This window comes from Meleagris gallopavo, chromosome 2 (assembly GCF_000146605.3).
Source record: "Meleagris gallopavo isolate NT-WF06-2002-E0010 breed Aviagen turkey brand Nicholas breeding stock chromosome 2, Turkey_5.1, whole genome shotgun sequence".
NCBI classification, from domain to species: Eukaryota; Metazoa; Chordata; class Aves; order Galliformes; family Phasianidae; genus Meleagris; species Meleagris gallopavo.
In genome coordinates this window covers 88,899,382-88,919,346 of record NC_015012.2, presented here as the reverse complement: position 1 = coordinate 88,919,346, position 19,965 = coordinate 88,899,382, and the positions used below count along the sequence as shown (strand labels likewise).

General features: G+C 37.1%; 1 long non-coding RNA gene across 1 annotated transcript in view; it reads right to left on the bottom strand.

Annotated features, from left to right (window-relative positions):
• Nucleotides 1-4,206: 4,206 nt before the first annotated feature.
• The window catches only part of LOC104909951, a 33,141-nt gene continuing 17,382 nt past the window's right edge, over nucleotides 4,207-19,965 (bottom strand). Inside the window, exons 4-6 of the long non-coding RNA XR_792703.1 lie at nucleotides 12,263-12,416; nucleotides 5,729-5,895; nucleotides 4,207-4,226 (exon numbers count right to left, since the gene is read on the bottom strand). This is a non-coding gene — a long non-coding RNA (uncharacterized LOC104909951). The remainder of the gene's footprint in view (nucleotides 4,227-5,728; nucleotides 5,896-12,262; nucleotides 12,417-19,965) is intronic.

Genomic DNA, 19,965 nt, shown 5'->3' with positions numbered 1-19,965 from the left:
CCTACATTGCATTTCTCTAGAGCTAAAAAAAGAGATAATTAACCACAAGCAATATAGATTTCTGTATACCAAAGAAAAATTACTTTTAAGCACTAATTTGAACAATCCAGGCTAAGACGAATAAAAACCTTAATATTCAACAGAGTGAATGGAAAGATGGCTAAATGCAAAAAAGATGCATAGAATAGTAACTGCCTACAATTCAAATGCATTATAAAGAAAGCAGTGTTCCTATAAATATGAAGCCGGAGTTTTAATGTGTCTACTGACTTCCATCAAATCTCTTAAAATTCTTTATTCTTTATTTAGCAACACCTAACCTGAGACTGAGACAAACATTATGACCCTCATGAAAGAATAAACTGAGGCATGGAGGAGCAGAGTGGCCAGTAGAAGTCCACCAACCCACAGTTCCATCTAAAATAAACTAAAATAGATAAAAGCCTGAGTGAAACTGGAGCCCTGAGTGGGTGATGTGTGACTGCAACAGTCAGAGTTTTTGGTTCCATCTGCTTTGGTCTTGTTTCCTCACAAACCTAAGTCCCCAGTCTCTTATGTTGGCCAAATTTGGAGGGCAGGTTTCAGTGCCCACTATGTATGGGGGCATCAGTTCAAGGTGTATGCCATGGCAGTGTGTGCGCACATAGAATTTACAGGCAAATAGCATCAGGACCTGAAGTATGTGCAAAACTCAGGATGATTTCAGGGAAGGAAGAGCTGAGCCGAGTATCCCTCACCAGCAGAGCTTGCAAGGCAGCCTCCACCCTGATTCAATCACCAGCCTCTCTGCTGAGGTTGTCAACAAAGGTGCCAATTAGTGCCAGTTCTGATGATGATTTTTGTGATGTCAACACCTGTCCACTATGAACTGGACTGCGAGCACAATCACATTTCCCATCAGATGCAGAACAGCTGTCAGGTGGTAGCAAGGCTGAATGATATATTAGCTTCTGTGCACATTAGTAAATCAGACAGGCTGTATTGTCTCTAAAATGCCTTTCATGTCAAATTATTTTTTCTCTTTAATAATGCAACTGACTTTGTTCCCTTGATTTTGATGTGTTTTCTAGCTTATAGATGATTTATTCATATAATATCAAGTAGCACTGTGTGACAGAACAAACTCAAATGCAAGTATAACCAGATTTTAAGCCAAATTGTGTAATAATAAGCCCATCTGACTTCATGCACAATTCCAGCTTGATGGACACAGTCATGTACAAAGGAGTGTTTGCAATAGACACGTGCAGATTTTGAATGTGGGTAGATTTGAATACAGTGCATCACTATGAAGCACAAAAGGATGCAGATGTAAAACAGCAATGTATGCATATATTTTCAGAGATCCTGACCTGAAGACCATCAAACATGGAGGAATTAGTGATCCACATAGCAATTTCTCTCTACAGAGGCAGATCTGCACTACATTCCACACTGAGCATAACCTTCAAGTCTGTGCTATGGGCTGTGCATCCGCTCTTTGCAGGACAGATTTCACTGGATAACAAAGCAGCCTATGGGCAGTTTCCACTTGGTACTGTCAATTGCATCACCTGCTTGTCCTTGCCTTTATGTGAAATAGCAGTGACAAATTTCCCCATGCAGATCTTTTTAGTTTGACAGTAGAAATGGTAAGCAGAATTATTTTCTTTTAGAAAAGCCCTAGAAGTACTCAAAAGACTAGATTACTGGGTAATTTTTCTATGCAGAAGTTCTACACAGGATGCTGTGCCCTGCTTGGAGGCCCATCATGGGGTACCCAGTATCCAAAGGAAGAAACGACTATGCACTCATTTTCTGTACAGTATTAGCTGCAGTAAATTGTATTTTAACCAATACTTCATGGTACCTTTCTTACAGGGATTACAATAAACCAGCTCCTCCTGGTGCAACACCATGTGTGTGGGAATGTGTGTGCTTCACATGGTCAGCTATGTTTTGACTTCTCTCTTTTAGGATCTTACTTCAATATGAAACATTTTCCATCAGCTGAATTATTATTTTCAATCTGCCATTAATTTAAGGAAAATCCCTTGCTTTGAGATATGACTCATGGTTTCACAGGTCCAACATTTTACATTCAGATTTTATTCTTAATGTCCTTCCTTCCTTCATTAGTGAAAAATTCCACAGCAATGCCCAACTATAATCTGATTTATTGAAGGTAAGTGAGGGAAGTAGGTACCTCTTAAAAGTTCACTGCAAACTCGTATATTGGTTCACAAGGTACAGTTGATTATTTTGGTAATTTTTCAAAACAGAATTACTGTGATCACCTACTGGAAAAAATCTATTTCATGAAATAACTAAATAAAGCTGCCTAATGTATTCAAGGTAGTTCCCATGTTAAATAGTGTGTGACACGGTAACAGCATTTTGCATAATCAGGAGCAAACTGAAAAAAAGTATAAGAAATGCCACTGGCTTCTACAGATATTTGGTACACCCTCTCTAAGAACTGCTGGAGTTGTTTGTGCCATTACATGCTGAGACTCCCCCCAGTACCCTGGATTCTCTATTCGGTCATTCCATAACTGATTTTAAAACATTGGGTAACAACAGCATATATTTTATTTCTTAATAGCAGAATCATAAATGGTCCAATTTCTTTGTAATTCACATAATAAAAATCCATGGATCTGAACTGTGAACAATAATTCACCAAAAAACAGTTTAGCTTATTGTTTTCTGGAGGCTTCATAATCTGTTCATATTTCTGGTTTGGAAACAGAAAAGAGCTACTTGTTGTCCTTTTAGTTTCAGGAGCTATTAACTACATAAAAAGGAACTCTCTATAAACTTTAAATGTTATTCAGTGGATTTCTTTTAGACACCTGGAAAACATTCATTTCATAAATGCCTATGGAAATTAGCATCCTTCAGGGATCTTCTTTTCTGTAGTTTTGCAAAACCTCTGAAGTTTCGAAATTGGTCACACATTGCCAATGCATTCAAAAAGCTATTCTGCATTTCAGTTGCAAAACAAAGGATGTATCTACAGTTTCTAGTGGAAAATAAGACCACCTAAGAAAACAAAAACAAAAAACCTTTTTTTTCACTCAAGGCTTGGAAAATGTATTCGGGGCATGTTCATCTTCTCTCTCATGGCCAGAGCAGAATGGGTTTTCTCAGCAGGGTACAGCATGTAAAGTACCACAGAGATATTTTTTCAGATGTATTCTCTAGATGGTGAAGAAAAAAGAGGTTCCATATGATTTCTATTTATGAGTTCTTATTCAAAGCCATATATGTCTACTTTGTCCAGCTATACTTGAAGATGTGTATCTTTTGGAATCATATAATTTGTTTTTCTTTAATAATCATGAATGCTTTTATTATATAACTTGTTATGCTCTTATGTAACAGCAGATTTCTCATATCTCATCTGGAATGAATACAAGTGCATGTCATAATAATAAAGGTGCGTGTGGTATACTCATGTTTTGATTTTTAAGCACAGAATTTTTTCGACTGTAATAATATTTAACATGAGGGCCGATTTAACAAGATTTAAGACAACAAATTGTGACAGTTCCATATATTAATTGAATTGCTAACAATCAATGGGATTTAGTGCAAATTCCTTTGCCTTCAAACAGTTCCACATTGTCAGGGAATCACCAGAGCAGAATATGTATAATGCATCGTGTGTTGGAATTAATTCTTTGTGTTATGCAGTCTTTCAAATGGAAGCTGAAAAATTTACATTTTAAGCCGTTTTGATGCAGAGCATTATCTGTTGCAGTTCAATGCTCTACTTCTTGAAATTAGATGCATTATGTACCTTCTGTTAGTAACTATTCCTATTTTAAATCTAAAAATATTGATGGAAACTGTGTCATGTAAGTAGGAAAATGTATAGTAAAAGTCTTCTGCTTCATGTGGATATACCTGAAAAAAATAACATATATTTTGTCTCTCTGATTAGCTTAGATGTTTGAAATCTAGGCAGGATCCCCAGTCTGAACATTAAAGCAGGATGAGATTTATCCTATACAATTTCATCATCTTGTTACAATCTTTGTCATAAGACAGGAAGAGGGAACCTTGTGCCATTTTCAGTTCTTGTTTAATATCTTCTTCACAGGAAAATGCTGTCAGGATATTAAACTCATCTGTTCTTTTGGATAATAAGGATGTAATGTACCATTTTGACCTTTCCAAATGCTGTATTTCAAATTGCTGCTCATTAGATTTTTTTTTTTCTTGATTAAAGGCCTGCTAACCTGTAGAAACAGAATAGAAAAAAAACTAGTCAAGACACAGCATGTCAAGCGTAATCAAGACAGAACCACATATTTGTATAGCTTAAAGGCTATAACAGACGTTAACACTTTTTAGCCTAGATCATTGATGTACTGAGTTGTAACACAGAAGTTAAAATTATGTTTATTTAATTTTTCCTCATGACAATTCAGAGTCTTGAGTTGAACAGTCTCTATTTGGTTCTAGGCTTAATTATTATGATGTGAAATATTCTATTTTGGGAAGCTGTGGAAAAGTTTCAGAGTATGAGAACTGTGATTAAATGATAATAAATATGACTAGGACAAAGATTCTTCTTTGTTGATTTATAAATTCTTAATTTTAAAAATTGATATTATTATAATATTGTACACTATTTTCAAGTCTAATCTCCTGCATGGCATGGCCACAATTTCACTTTCAGCCTCTCTAGCTTCAGTAAGAGATGTAGTATATATAGTTTTCAGAAGGATAAAAATTGCTCCAACTGTTAAAAACTTCCATTGTTAACTTTAGTTGTTGTTGCGGGGAGGGGATGGAAAGGACAGATAGAATGGAATTCTTGACTCCAGCTAGTTATACATTCCTTCCTCCTAAATTAAATAGCTCTTAATTGTCAGAAATACCTGCCTGTAGGTACCTGCAGCCTTCTCAGTCTACACTAAGTCAATAGATAGAGCTTCTCCTGTGTCTTGCTCTTGATGTATTTTCACTAACTTTTTTGTTTGTTTCAAAACTCTTTTTATGTCCATCTTTCTTATTTTTAACATCCTTTTCAACATAACATATTGACACATGACTTTCCAGTAAAGTCATAAAAATATGAACAAACAGTTCTTTCTCAATTCCTGGTGACTGTTTAAGTCTCCCAAGGGTTACATTTGTCTTCAAATAGCATCCCACTCTTCAGCTTATTGTCTACAGTGACACTGTGTCCTTCTCAAAATTACAGCTTTTCAGGATAACTCAGGAGAAAATCAGACTAAAAGTAAAGGAAACTATTAATTGAAATAAAATAATTAAAAAAAAAACACAGTAAAATGACATAATCTGTCCTTCTGCATGCCATTTAAGAAGTCAATGTACTGCTCATTTACATTCACAGTTTGATTTTGCTATGTGTAAGTAATTTTATTACTGGGACTTCCAGCTGAAAGTTTAAGACAGACTGGTTTCCTCTTTGTTTTCAATAGCCTATGAGCATAACAGTGAAGTGGTTTTGCATATTATTAACCTCTGACCTGGAGAACCTCCCAGCTTGGGAATGGTGCTGCAGAATTAAACACACACTCAGCGATAAAATTACTGTTAATGGTGCCCTGGAGAGAGAATACCTCAACCTTGGTGACGATGTTATGATTATCTCCTAAGGGGCTGTGCTGTCTATTAGAGCAATTTGTTACTATTGTTTACACTATTGTGTCTCTATAGATCAGTAAGCATTGTAAAATCACTAAGAAATAATCTTTGTCTTAGCACTTACCAAACCAAAATGTGCAGCAGCAGAACTGCACTGATGGAACACAGGAAACAGTCTAGTCTTGGAAGTGAAAGACACAGTTAATCTCTTTTAGGTGGTTTGTATCACACCCACAAGTATTAAGAGATGAACATTGGGATGCTGTGACAGGTAACAATTCACTTGGTTCTCTGTAGGAAAACAGATTAGTATCACTAAGAAGAGCAATAGCTTAAAGTTCTGAGTATAATACACTATCTTAGACACATTTTTTTTTTACCTGAGTCTGAACATTAGTATTAATGAAAACCATATTTCCCTAGAAAAGAAACAGACCTCCAAGGAACAGTTTTAGCTGCAGGTTATGCCAATTGGTTTGCACTATAATGTTGAGTCTTGGGAGAAGGCAAGTCATCAATCAGGAAGAGGTTACAGTGAAACTAGATATTGTATTTACTACTTTTCTGACTTTCAATTGCTATATACAGCTCAGTACTGAAAGGAAGGAGCAAAGCTAAAGTAAATAATTCACTGTTCAAAAATCTAGTATTCATGTGTCCCCACAAGTGGGTACCCAGAACTGCACATGAAATCGTATTTATGACTGAAACATGAACTTGCAATCTTTTCTAGTTTCTACATATTTGAAATAGCAATATGGCATAGCACTATACAATATCCTGTTCTGTCATGTGGATGCTTTCCAAAAATAAAATACATTTGTGTAGTGTTTTTAATTGGAGGAACTAGAGACTATAGCTATGAACTAATTACTGTTGCATTACAGTAATCAGTAAGTATGCAAAACGTAAGAAGTGCCTGAAAGGCACTGTCCTTTCCAAATCCCAAGAGATTCTGAGATTATAGATTCTGTGAATCTATAAATTTATTCAAGGAAAAATTCACTGGACATGGCTACTCTGACCACCTACATGAGTAATCCAAATCTGTTTAAAGATAATAAATGTTTCGTTCGGAGGTATTATAAAATCAGCTATCCATAAAATTGAGCCATATGGCTCTTCTTCTTCTAAGAATGAGATTGCTGTCACCTACACCTACTTTAAAAAGTGCTTCATGGAGAGCTATGTAAATAATCCTACAGATAGCAGGGCTGGGAATCTTTTTTTTCTTTCGCTAAACATCAAGCCTACATAAACTTCAGCATCGCTGATTTTATGTTTTGTTTTTGGATGGTTAAAAGTGGGCTTGGAGAATAACAAATGCACAAATACCAAACTGAGAGTAAAATCTAATTAAATAAACATAAACAGTTGAGATATCATCGTCGTAGAATCACAGAATGGTTTGGGTTGGAAGGAACCTTTAAGATCCAACCAGCTCCTAGTTCCAACCCCCCTGCTTCCAGAGAGGGGACATCCACAACCTTGCTGAGCAACCTGTTGCAGTGTCTCACTACCCTCACAGTAAAGAATTTCTTCCTGGTATCTAGTCTAAATCTACCCTATTCCAGTTTAAAGCCATTTCCCCTTGTCCTCTACATGCCCTTCTAAAATGCCCCTCCCCAGCTTTTCTGTAGGCCCCCTTCAAGTGCTGAAAGGCCATTACAAGGTCCTCCTGGAGTTTTCTCTTCTCCAGGCTGAGGAGACCCAGCTCTCCTCCCTCCACTCACAAGACAGGTGCTCCAGCCCTCAGATAATCTTTGTGGCCCTCCTCTGGACCTCCTCCAACAGGTTCCAACAGTTCCATGTTCTTCTTGTGTTGAGACACTCACTGCAGGTGGGGTCTCACTAGTGTAGAGTGTAGAGGAGCAGAATCACCTTTGTCAACTCACTGGCCATGCTTGTCTTGATGCAACCCAGGATACCGTTGACACTCTGGGCTGCAAGCACAGCCTCTTCATGTTGAGTCTTTCAACTGACACCCCAAATCCTTCTTCTCAGGGCTGCTCTTAAGACATTCTTTGCCCAACCTGTTATTATGCTTGGGATTGCCTTGACCCAGCTGCAGGACCTTGCATTTGGCTTTCCTGAACTTCATGAGGGTTGGCATGGGCCCACCTCTCAAGCCTATCCAGATCCTTCTGCATTGCATCCCTTCCTTTTAGCATACTGCACCAGCTTGGTGTCATCTGCAAACTTGCTGAGGGTACATTCAATCCCACTTTCCATGTTGCCTTAAAAGATGTTAAATTAACACCAGTCGCAGCACTGATCTCTGAGGAACACTACTCATCACCAGTCTCTATTTGGACATTGAGCCATTGACCGCAACTGCAACTGCAAGTGTAACCATTGAGTGTGAACATCTAGCCAATTCCTTATCCAGCAAGTGGTCCACCCATCAAATCCATTTTTCTCCAATTTGGCAACCAGAATGTCATGTGGGAAGTGTCAAACACTTTGCACAAGTCCAGGTAATGCCGTCAGTTGCTGTTCCTTTATCCACTGACACTGTAACTCTATCATAAAGGGCCACCAAGTCTCTCAGGCATGACTTGTCCTCAGTGAAGCCATATTGGTTACCACCAATCACCTTATCTTTATTTTCCATGCGCCTTAGTAGGGCCTTAAGGAGGATCTGCTCTGTGATCTTGCCAGGCACAGAGCTGAGACTGTCTGGCCTGTAGTTCCCTGGATCTTCTTTTTTTCCCTTTTATGTTTCCTTTTTTCCAGTCAGTGGGAATTTCACCAAACTGTTTCTTGACAGAAATAGCAGGTGACAGCTTAACCTTTCAGGGGATTCTGGCTTTTATTTGGAAAAATACAATTTAAGTAGGAAACTCAGATTTCTGTCACGCCTCTGAAGAAAGAACAGGGATTTTACGTGACAGGAGATATGACAGTGTACATGAAATATTTTACCAGTAAGCCAAACTCTAGAAAATTAATTTAAATTTATTGATGGATTTCTTCTTTTTTCTTGTTTTCCTTATTTTTTTTCTTCCTATCATTTCTTCCGAGCTATGTATGTATCATCGTAGCAATCAGCTTCCCTGATAACTAGATAGACTGGATTACCCAGGAGAAATTTTCCATACTAATTTTTGCTCTTTAAAACTAGATTTCAAGAGGGTTTCTTCAAAACTGATTCTCTAAATATCACTTTAGGCTTATCTTCAAGTTCAGTTTTGTTAAGCCATTAAATCCTTATGTTTGCATTTATTTCATTCCAATTTTCTTTGCTTCCTGTAGGCAACATAACAGTTACTGACTTCAAAAACAAAACAAAACAAAAATTAATTCCTGTAGAATCTTTCTTCCATTGCAGTACTTGTTAAAGTGGCATGCAGGTACACCACATGGATATGGAGAGTAGAATTGCACAGTGATGATGAAGTACACTTGGCAACTTAAAATAAAGATCATTAATTTAAATTCCCAGTCCCATGAGACTTTATTAGTCAGAAGCAAAAATATAAACAACAAACAACATTTTTCAACATCTTTATCATCGACATAGACGACGGCATCGAGTGCACCCCAGCATGTTTGCAAATGACACCAAGCTGAGCAGTGCAGTCGATACATTGGAGGGAAGGGAAGCCATCCAGAGGGAACTGGACAGGTAGGAGAAATGGGCCCATGTGAACCTAATGAGGTTCAACAAGGCCAAGAGCAAGCTGCTGCACTTGGGCCAGGGCAATCCCAGGTATTTATACAAACTGGGGGAAGCAGCCCTGTGGAGAAGGACTTGGGGGTCCTGGTAGACGAAAAGCTGGACATGAGTCAGCAGTGCACACTTGGCACTGCAGCCAGAAGGCCAACTGTGTTCTGGGCTGCATTAAAAAAAAGGGGTGGCCAGAAGGGAAATGGAGGTGATTGTGCCCCTCTACTCTGCTCTTGTGAAGCCCCATCTGGAGTACTGCATCCAGGCCTGGGGTCCCCAGTACAAGAAAGACACAGGGCTCTTGGAATGGGTCCAGAGGAGGGCCACTAAGATGATCAGAGGGCTGAAGCACTTCTCCTAGGAAGAAAGACTGAGGGAACTGGACATGTTTAGCTTGGAGAAGAGAAGGCTGCGGGGAGACCTCATTGCGGCCTTTCAATATTTGAAGGGAGTGTATAAATAGGAGGGGGAGGGAATGGCTATTTACATGGATTGATAGTATAGGACAAAGGCGAATGGTTTTAAACTAAGACAGGGGAGGTTTAGGTTAGATATTAGGAGGAAGTTTTTCAACCATAGGGTGGTGACACACTGGAACAGGTTGCCCAAGGAGCTTGTGGATGCCCCATCCCCAGAGGCATTCAAGGCCAGGCTGGATGTGATTCTGGGCAGCCTAGTCTGGTGGTTGGCAGCCATGCCCATGGAAGGGGGGGGTTGAAACTAGATGATCACTGTGGTCCTTTTCAATGCAGACCATTCTATGATTCTATGAAAATAGGTGAAAAACCTTTAACAGATCCTACTAATTGTGCCTGTGATTGTATATATTTTGAGAAATTAGAAAAAAATCTCTTTTCAGTGCTTAAGGTACAAATGTTATTCTTCTACAGAAAGTAACCCAAGGTGCATGACATTCTTTGCAAATATTATTGGTGGTAGAGAGCATTTTTCAGATATGAAATCAAAAGGTTTTTTTTTTTTTTTGCTGATGTTTATGTTCTGCTTGTGGATTGTGTACAGATTTATGGGCGTGCAGACACCCGTAGCCTGCAGAACAGTAGTTGCAGCTCTTACATCCTTCCATGGATATAATTAAAGAGGACCAGTTCTTAATTTTTGAGTGTTTCTTCAAGTGAACAAGTAACTGAGTGTGACAAAATCTGGAAGGATGTGAATTATTTGGCAGAAGAATAATAAAATCATGAATCAAATGTACTGCTGCACAAACTGTAAATACAAATGCCCTGTACCATGTCAATTCTAGAGTCAAGGCTGCAGCCATAGCAAAATATGATTTTTTATTGTTTACTAAGACCTTTTTGGTATACGAATAAGCATGCAGAAAAACTAGATTTCCCTTGAATGATTTCAATATACAGATTATTTTACATTATGAATGTTAAAATTTCTAACTACTAGAAATAGCTTTTTCTCCTGATAGAGGTACAGAATTGATCTCCAACAGATGAAATCTACACAGCATGTTATTTAACATGGCATGAGCCTTTATGTCTGGGTTACAGTGATGTCTGATGAAATTTGTATTGTATTCTGAAAAGAGAAATAGGTGAATATTGACACTAGGATTCAGAGCTTGTTTTTTATACTGACTAGAATTTTGGATTTCTTAAGGCAGGGTAGAGATGAAAAAAATGCCTACATATTTTCATAGACAAAAGTTAATGACTTTAACAACTTTTAAGTAAATCAAAATCTAGACAGATCTATAGTTTAACATCTAGCCTACCCTTGATAAACATACAGATAGGGCGATGAGACACTGGAGAGCAGCCTCACTGAAGGGCATTTGAGGATCTTGGTCAACAACAAGTTGAATATGAGTCTACAGTGTACTCAGGCAGCCAGTACGGCTAACTATATCCTGGGGTGTATCAAACAGCATTGCCAGGTGGGCAAGGAAAGGGACAGTCCCACTCTACACCCCACTGATGTGACTTCAGTTGAGTACAATTTTGGGTGCCACAGTACAAAAAGGATATAAAACTATTAGAGAACGTTCAAAGGAGGGCTACAAAGATGCTGAAGGGTTGGAAGTGGTAAATGTACGAGGAGCAGCTGAGGTCCTTTGGTTTGTTCAGCCCAAGGTAGAGGAGAATGAGGGGAGGCCTCATCACAACCCACACCTCCACATGAGAGAAGAAGAGGGACAGTGCTGATCTCCAGCGTCTGGTTACCAACAACAGAATAGGTGGGAATGGCATGGAGCTGCGTCAAGAGAATCCAAGTTGAATACCAAGAAAAGATTCTTTACCCAAGGGTGGTTGAGCACCAAAACAGGCTGCCCAGGGCAGTAATCATTCTCCTGAGCTAGCTGGAGTACAAGGAGTGCTTGGACAACGCTCTTAGTCATATGATCTGATTTTTGGTTGGTCTGTGTGGAGCCAGGAGCTGGACTCAATGATCCTTGTGGGTCCCTTCCACCTCAGGATGCTGTATGATTCTATCCTTTGTACTTTATTAAACAACACATTTGAAAAACTTCGTTTTTTTCTTACAGAGTAAAATGAAAACCAGTGTAATTCAAAATTGCTGAAACATGGAAATAGACAATATAAGAAGTTTGTTAAAAAGATTAAAATTGCAAATAGGAGTAACTACTGATTTTGATTTTCATTATTTTGTTGCAGTTTTAAAGCATCAGTCCTCCAAATGTGGACAGCCTGTCTCCTCTGAAATTCACTTAGAATTAGAATGACAATTAAAATAGCCAACATATTTGTGGAATCAAATCAATTAATCAATCAAATAAATAAACTGCATGAACTCTGAGTAGGTTTGATGAATTTGCTGTGAGAGCTAGGGAGAACTCCAGTGTAAAAGTGACTGCTTAACTACCTTCTTGTTGAAGGCAATCCCAGGGACCACCTCAGGCTTCAAAGTGTTTGTGATTTAGGGAGGTCACTGCCAAATACAGTTTGTAATTGCCAATCTATTACTTTTAGGATCAGAATGTGCAGGCAGGCTGACCTGGAGCACTTGGTTCCTTGTCCTGCTGTGGGGCTGAAGGAAATCCTTTCTAGAACATCTTGTATGAGGCCAGGAACAGTGGCTGGAGCTGGTCTTGTCAAGAAGTCCCCAATAAAGACTTGATTATGGGTGCACCTTCTGGGATACATAAGATCTGAAAAACAGCACAAACCAGAAGGAAAGATAACTTCCTTTGCCCCAGGTAATTAGCATCACCAGCTGCAGTCTGACATACTTCTACAATTTCTATATTGAATCCCCCCAAAACAAAACAAAACAAAACAAAAAACAAAACAAAACAAAAAACAAAATGAATCAAATATCACAATCCTGTCCAAAAAGTAAACTGTGCTGGTAAAAGATTTCAAACTTTTTTCCTTCAGCATCAGAATTTAAACAGTTTGCTCATAGTCATAGCTTTAGTTTGCACAGTGGATTATTCTGTAAGATTATATTCTGATTATTCTGTCTGCAGTCTCTACTCCTTACCTATGCACTTCAGATATGAAAGGCAGCAGTTTCAGGCATATGCTAAAAACCCAAAGATTATTGAGCATTTAGTCTCTGATGCAGTAGAATGCTAAAACTTTATGTATGTAAAAATCAAACAGATTTCAATAATAGTACACATATGCTTAAGTTTCATATTTTCTCAACTTTTTCCTATATCAGAGCAAACTACTTCTTTAAAGAGATAAAATATCTTTTTATTTTCATGATGCTTGAGAGTGTCAAATCTTAGTTGCTTCATACTGCATATATAATACTGAATTGAAGGCCTGATTTTAAAACTCATGTAAGTCACTGAGCCTCAGTAAAGGTTTAGATTAGCCTGAATTTTATCACCTCTGCCCTTTGTAGTTACTACAGCAAATAGCAATGCTGAATTTCTATCATGGCAGGATAAAACATGCCAGTCATGCATATAACAGTGAAAGTGAAAAAATATACATTCAGAAGTCAACAACAAAGAATGAGGGTTTCCATTTTTTGTTAATCCAAACATTTGTGTTTCTGATTTAGGGATTATGGCTCAGCAGGTGCCAATTGTTTATATTTCCGAAAATGTGTGTGTACGTAGGGTTCATCCTGAGGTGAGTCTGTCCAATCTCTACCAATCTTTGGAGGTGATGTGCTACTTTAATAGAATTAGTAAAAATAATGGAGATTTTTACTGGTACACAGATTATACTCCAGAGAACACCATTGAAATGACGTGAAGTAGTCCTTTTAATAAACTATTTTCTGTAATATTCCATTTTGCACAGTATATTTTTATACAGATTTGATATCCTTTATTCCTACAATTTGACCCACTGAGTTGAACAGAATTTTCATTACTTTAGTAAGATATGTTTGTTATTTTTTATTTTTTTTAATGAATCTGACACTTCAAACTTCCTTATAGGTGGAATTGTATGTAGTTATTCAGAGTACGGGAAGAGGCATCTTGGAAACCACAAACAATGATTGATAAATACTGATAATTTAATGTCATCTTTTATAGCTTATGGTAAGTCAGCCCTTTGTAGTTTCAGTAAAAAGACTAAAAAGACTAAATGAGTTCTTACATTCTTTTTCAGGGTTTTTACTTTTGTTGCATTTAACTTTCCTCTGCTTGGATCAGTATCATTCAAATCTTTTAAAGTTTATGTCTAAAAGCATTCCTGTTTACTCTTGTGTCCTTGACAAAATTAGTTTTGTTGTCTTTTTTCCAGGTTCTCAGAGAGAATTAGCTGTGCAAACATCTATCTATATGATAGAAATACCTTTTGCTGATAGGACAGGCATATGCCAAATTCTGCCAATGAATGCGAACCTCTGAAACATATGCATCATTGTCTTTTAATTGAATTGTCTGCCACAGTGTTGTTAGACTTGGTATTAGAGTTCATTCTGCCACTGAACTGGCAGATACTGAGATGACCTGAACGTTTGTCTACAACTCACAGATACAGGAGCAGGTTTTCATTAAAAATACATATTTTTCAGTATGTGAAAAATATTGTATCTTTAAAAACAAATGATACAGAGAGGTTAAAGCAGATGAGAAAGAGATCCGAAGCATGTGAACAGTAGATACAGATAACACTTTTCTATCTAATTCAGAATACTTTTTCTGTTGTTATGATATGAAGCATTTGAAGAGGCTGCAAATGTTTCCCAGTCCTTGTACCCCATTCTGTGGTGCTGTGTGGAGACAGACTTTCTGATTTCCATAGACAAACAGTACAGTACCTAAGAAGCTACAAATTAAACAACTGCTCATTATGAAAAATCTTGCTCTCTGTACTACTCAAAAATCTCTCTGGACAAAGATCGCCTGTGAGAGGATAAGATGGATGGATAGGATGAGGTTCTGATAATGAGCCAGAGGAATTGTTGAGCCATATTAGAAGATTAATATTGCAACACCTTGGTACACATATCAAGATTGAGGTTAAACACACTTTAATTAAAATCTTAGAATATGGTTGAAAGTGAAATGTAAAAACAGGAAGAACATAAAAGCATAAATACGATAGATTTGAAAAGACGGTTAAGAAATTTCAGAGATACTGTTAAAGCAGGTACTTCAGAAGTCTGGATACTGATACGTATTTCTTGCCCCTGTATTTATTGTATTAATGGAAAATGCCTACAAGCAGTGTGGCCATCCCAATAGAAACAGCTGCTCAATGCATAACAGATGTCCAAGAAACAGCAAATAGTTGAATGTGAAGTATAATTAGAATATTAGATTATTTTATAGCCCAAAGGTGTGCTAGAATCTGAACTGAATGTTCTTAAAAAATTCTATTGTGTAAAATGGAAGCTAGTGTCAGTGCCCCCTATTGATGATAATATTCCTATTCATTGATTTGGAAGGAAAATCAGAAATGTTAGGAGATAGACACTTTTTTTTTTTTTTTAATTGAACTTGAAAAAATCCCAAAGTCAAATTATTAGCAAGTAGTGAGCTAAAGCTGTTCTCACATATATCATAAAGATGTGTTCATGGGCAATGGGAACAGCCACATTTCTGGTGAAAGCACATCTTGCCACCCCACCCACCAAACTCCACTTTCTTATGGAGGAACCCTGTTGCTAAGCTCTCTTTTGCACATTTAACATAAAAACATTTTAAAGCAATGAGACATTTTTAAATAATAATAATAAAATAACATATATCCTTAGCGTAAAAGTTATTCATCAAATTCCTGAGGCTAGGGAGAAATTTCCTCTGTTGACACTGTTATTCCTCACAGGTACCTTATCACTTCAGAGCCAAGGATACAAATGTCTGATGTTCCTAAGTCTTCATATAGACCAAGTTCTGGCATTGGTTATCCAAAAGGTCACCACTTTGTGGGTATGTATCTCCACATGGAAGAGGTTCTCTGTTTATGAATGTAATTGCTCATTTCCACAAATCCATTATTACTAGAGGAGAACATGAAGTGATTGTGCTCTTGTAACATATGCAGCATTTGAAACTCCACTGGCTTTCGACTTTAACCCCTGTAAGAGTATGGTTGTCACTTGGGTTATTTACATAAACATTACTAATTTACTGCCTTTTTTAATACTCTGGAAAATGATGCCTATCTTACTAGCCCCTCTCTGACCACTGCTTAAAAAGAAACAAACAAATAAAAAAGTTAGATTTAGCTTGGAGGCTTTAACTTCGTGTAAGCACAGTGTTCAAGCTATACAGAGTGCAGTTTGTTGCCCTGGCAAGAAGGTTTCCTGTGTTAACATTTGCCTTTATGCAAAGATCTAGGCACAAGAGTTTGCAGGAGTGGCTCCAACTCATCATTTTGTCTGCGCTGTTCTCTGCTTTTGCAGCAAGTGATATTTCTAAATTAATTATGTGTAGTTTCTTTGTAGCCACTGTTAAGATCCAGACTACATCCTTGCCCTATTTTCAGTTGATCATTGTTGGCATCATCGGAGAATCTTCAAATTTTTTGAAGGAAAACCATCTACTATCTTCTACACTTTTGTGTTTCCATCTTCCATCTTGATATTCCTGACCTTCTAATAGATTTTCTTAGTACAGTTATCTAGGGGATAACTAAAACAATCTACTTGTACTCAGGAATCCCTGTACTAACTGAAGTCTTTCAAGCCGTAATTATCTTTTGAGAGTCTTTTACTTACCATCTATATTCAAAAGTATTTTCTTAAAATGACAAGCGTAGAAGTACATTAAGTAAAAATGCTAAAGGACATTCAGAACATGTAAATACATTTGTGGGGATGTACAACGACTGCCCTGAAAGTAATGCCTCCTACTTTATCATGTTGGGCAATGACATCAGAGGCAGATGGTGGTAGTATGGCAGTTGAAGTTGAACCTTCCCACCAATATTGCATTACATTTTGCTGCTGTGTGACAGATGACAACAAAGGGGAAAAGTATGAAGACTTTGAAGAAGATTGTGAACGTATAAGGGAAAAGCATTTCTGGCCCGCAAGAGTATCAGTATTAATGATAAGGCATAAAGCAAAAAGTATGCCACTTGATCTCCAGGCAGTGGCTACCAGACTGGCAATTAGAAGCTTATCTTTTGGCCTTGAAGAGGACTGCATCCAATTCGACATCGTCAAGGGACAAAAACTTGGCAGTGAAGATGCTCAAAAAAAAAAAAAATGAAGTCACATTTCAAATAAAGTTGTAATTTGAAATATAACTTTTACTGTTACTTCCCAAGGCAGAGCTCGAAGAGGATCACTCCGTGTCTTCCTCAATACCTTTTATCTTAGCCTAGCCTCATATACTCAAGTGCAAAATTACTATGATAGCAAAACACAGGTGGTTCTTTGGATTTCCTCTGCTATTTTGAACATCTAGTGACCTGCAAAACCTGAATAAAAGCCATTGGTTTAGTCATTCACTAGCAAGCTTTAGAAACATCTGTTTGCTTTTACAGGAATGATAACTTCCCAGAGATGTGAAAGTCAGTGATCACTTCAGATGTTAAGAATAAACAAAGGCACCTCCAATGAACTTGTACCTAGTAAAAGATGCTACAATAGCTATCAAGCTGCATAATATTAATCTGGAGCAGATTTAGAATCCTATTCCATGGGAATAACAGAATGAATGGAGAGCAGTTAATGGGACTAAACACACTATGCAGAGACATGAAACATAAAAAGCCATAGTTAATGACTTGTAATCTCTCTTATCCTCATCATCTCTATCTCTTTTTCCTCTACGTAATTCAGGATATTCGTAATATTCTTCTCTTCTACCAGTGCACAATCTTGTTTATGTATCTAGTCTTTCCCTTAAAAGCTCAGATAATATTAGATAATATTGACTTTTTTTTTTTTTAAATAGCAACAAAATATATTATATATGCATGGATCAAATGAAAAGTATTATACAGAAAAGTTATTCCTGCTAACTAAAGATGAGTACAATTTACTTTCTACATCTTTGTTTCAAGCACCTCAAAAGAAGAGGTGATACTGAAACCATAGTACACTTTTAGGGTGCTGACTTCATTGGACATACTGATCTTCAACATCTGATCAGCGTTCTGACACTGCAAAGCAAAAAATGCGCTGTTCTTTCATCACTTGCACTACATTTCAAGGTGTCTAATAGTCATGGCAGTATATCATTGAACAAATATGAATCTCCTAGACTTATCTCCTATTTCAAGTAACAAAAATAATTTTCTAAAATGTTTCTTGCACTAAAAAGATTTTAAATTCATTATCTTGATTAGGAAAAGACTGATACCAAATTTGTATTGAATAAATAACATATACACTGATATTCAATAAAAAAGTTTCATATCTAAAAGGAAGAAATTAAACCTCATATTTGTAAAAACGGACTTTTTAAAAGACAACCACTTTATTAAATCATATCATGGCTTACTGGAAACATTGCAAACCAATATTAACATGTTCAAAACCTAAGATTAAAACTGGCTTTCCTTTAGCTGATGAAACTCTACGAATACAGATAGGCATTTAGATGATAAAGTTTTCTGTCTTCCAGCTCTATAGGAACTCAAGATGTGTGGTTCCATGGCAAGCGTCTTGCATATAATGAAGCCTTGCACTCATATTTTGGAAATAAATTCAAAAGGATCTGTGTTGAATTTGACTGAAAGTTTGACAAGAGTCACAGAGGAAGGAGGGACTAACAAAGCCATATGCCCATTGCCAACTCAAGTAGCATGTAACTATGTAAGGCCTTCTAAAAGCAGAAACAATACCAAAAGCTACATGCAGAGTCTCTCACCTCAGGGCTTATTTAAATGCATATATATCACAGAAATCCCTAGTTAAAAAGAGCCAGTCACCAATTTCCCTGCTGAACTATGGTGTCTCTCCAGAGATTCTTATTCAATTATTAATGCATCTGCTGCTAATTTCATCATGCAGAGTGTGAATTTGTCTTTCCACATTGAGTTCTAAGGGAATTTTGTAAGAAATATAGAATTTGTCAGCACATGAGAGTCAACATATTACTGCTATGCTGCAGCCATTTATAACAAAACTAAAATGAGCACTCACTTGTTTGGCATTAATTTAATGTCCCACTTAGCTCCTATCATACGTAAATAGCTGCTTCATCCATTTAAGCATTTATGTTCGTGCACATAATGAAGTACTCTGTACCTGTCAAGTAAGCAGAATGCATTATTGAAATAAGAAATGGATGAAGACATTCAATGTTATTAATATTAAGGTTTTACAGGGGCAGCACCATTCTTTTTTCTGGCCACAGGTATCCCACTGTGAAGTTCACCTTTTATCCCATGCTACAGAGAGCACATGAAGACATGACGTGCATACAAATTACTGTGCCAAAAATATTTTTGAAAGAAATATCATTTCAACTCCTGACACAGTTTACAACAGCCGTAGTTGTCAAACATGCTCAAAACAAAATAAATTAGCTAGCCAGCCTTTTGGTATTTAAACATTCTTTATGTTCTCTATTTTAGGGAAACATAGTTTAATTTTAAATGGCATTCTGGTTATGATCAGCCTCTCTTGAAGAAATTTTTTATGAGAATGAATGGAGATAATGACTACTATTAGTCACTGTCATTAGCACAAAACATTAAAAACTACAATATTTATAACAGGCTATGACATGACAATTAAAATACAACTTTCTCTCACTTGCATATGATTCAGCCACAGCTGGTTGCTATTTTCTAAAGTTAAAATGATAGAAGTCTGGTAATGGTTTATTTAATAGCATGTTCATCATCGGATCTAATTGTTTTCCACCACAGGGTATGAAGCTTTATGTCCTCTATCAACCCAAAACAAACAGCCATGCTGCTTAATGGTTGTTCAATTAATGTTTATGGTGTTACTTTTATAACCTGAGTTACAAGACAAATAAACTCCAAGTAGCAATTTAAGAACCTTGGAAACTTAATGGGACTTCCACTGATATCAGACATTACTAAAATACCAACAGAATCCCACATTTGAGGATGTGAACTAGAAGACATTAGTCAGCATTAGAGAATTCATCCACGACAATGGTATAACTGCCAAAAGAGACTTTCATGTAGGAAAAGACAGTTGTGTGACTTCAGGTTAGCTGCCTTGCAATTGCTGCTCATGCTGGGTTAAAGCAGAGAAGATCTGTTCATCTCAAGTCATGTAAAGGTCAGACTCCGTTGCTCAAACTGCAAAGTTATTCCCCCGAGAGTGATTTACCCTCAGTAACCTAG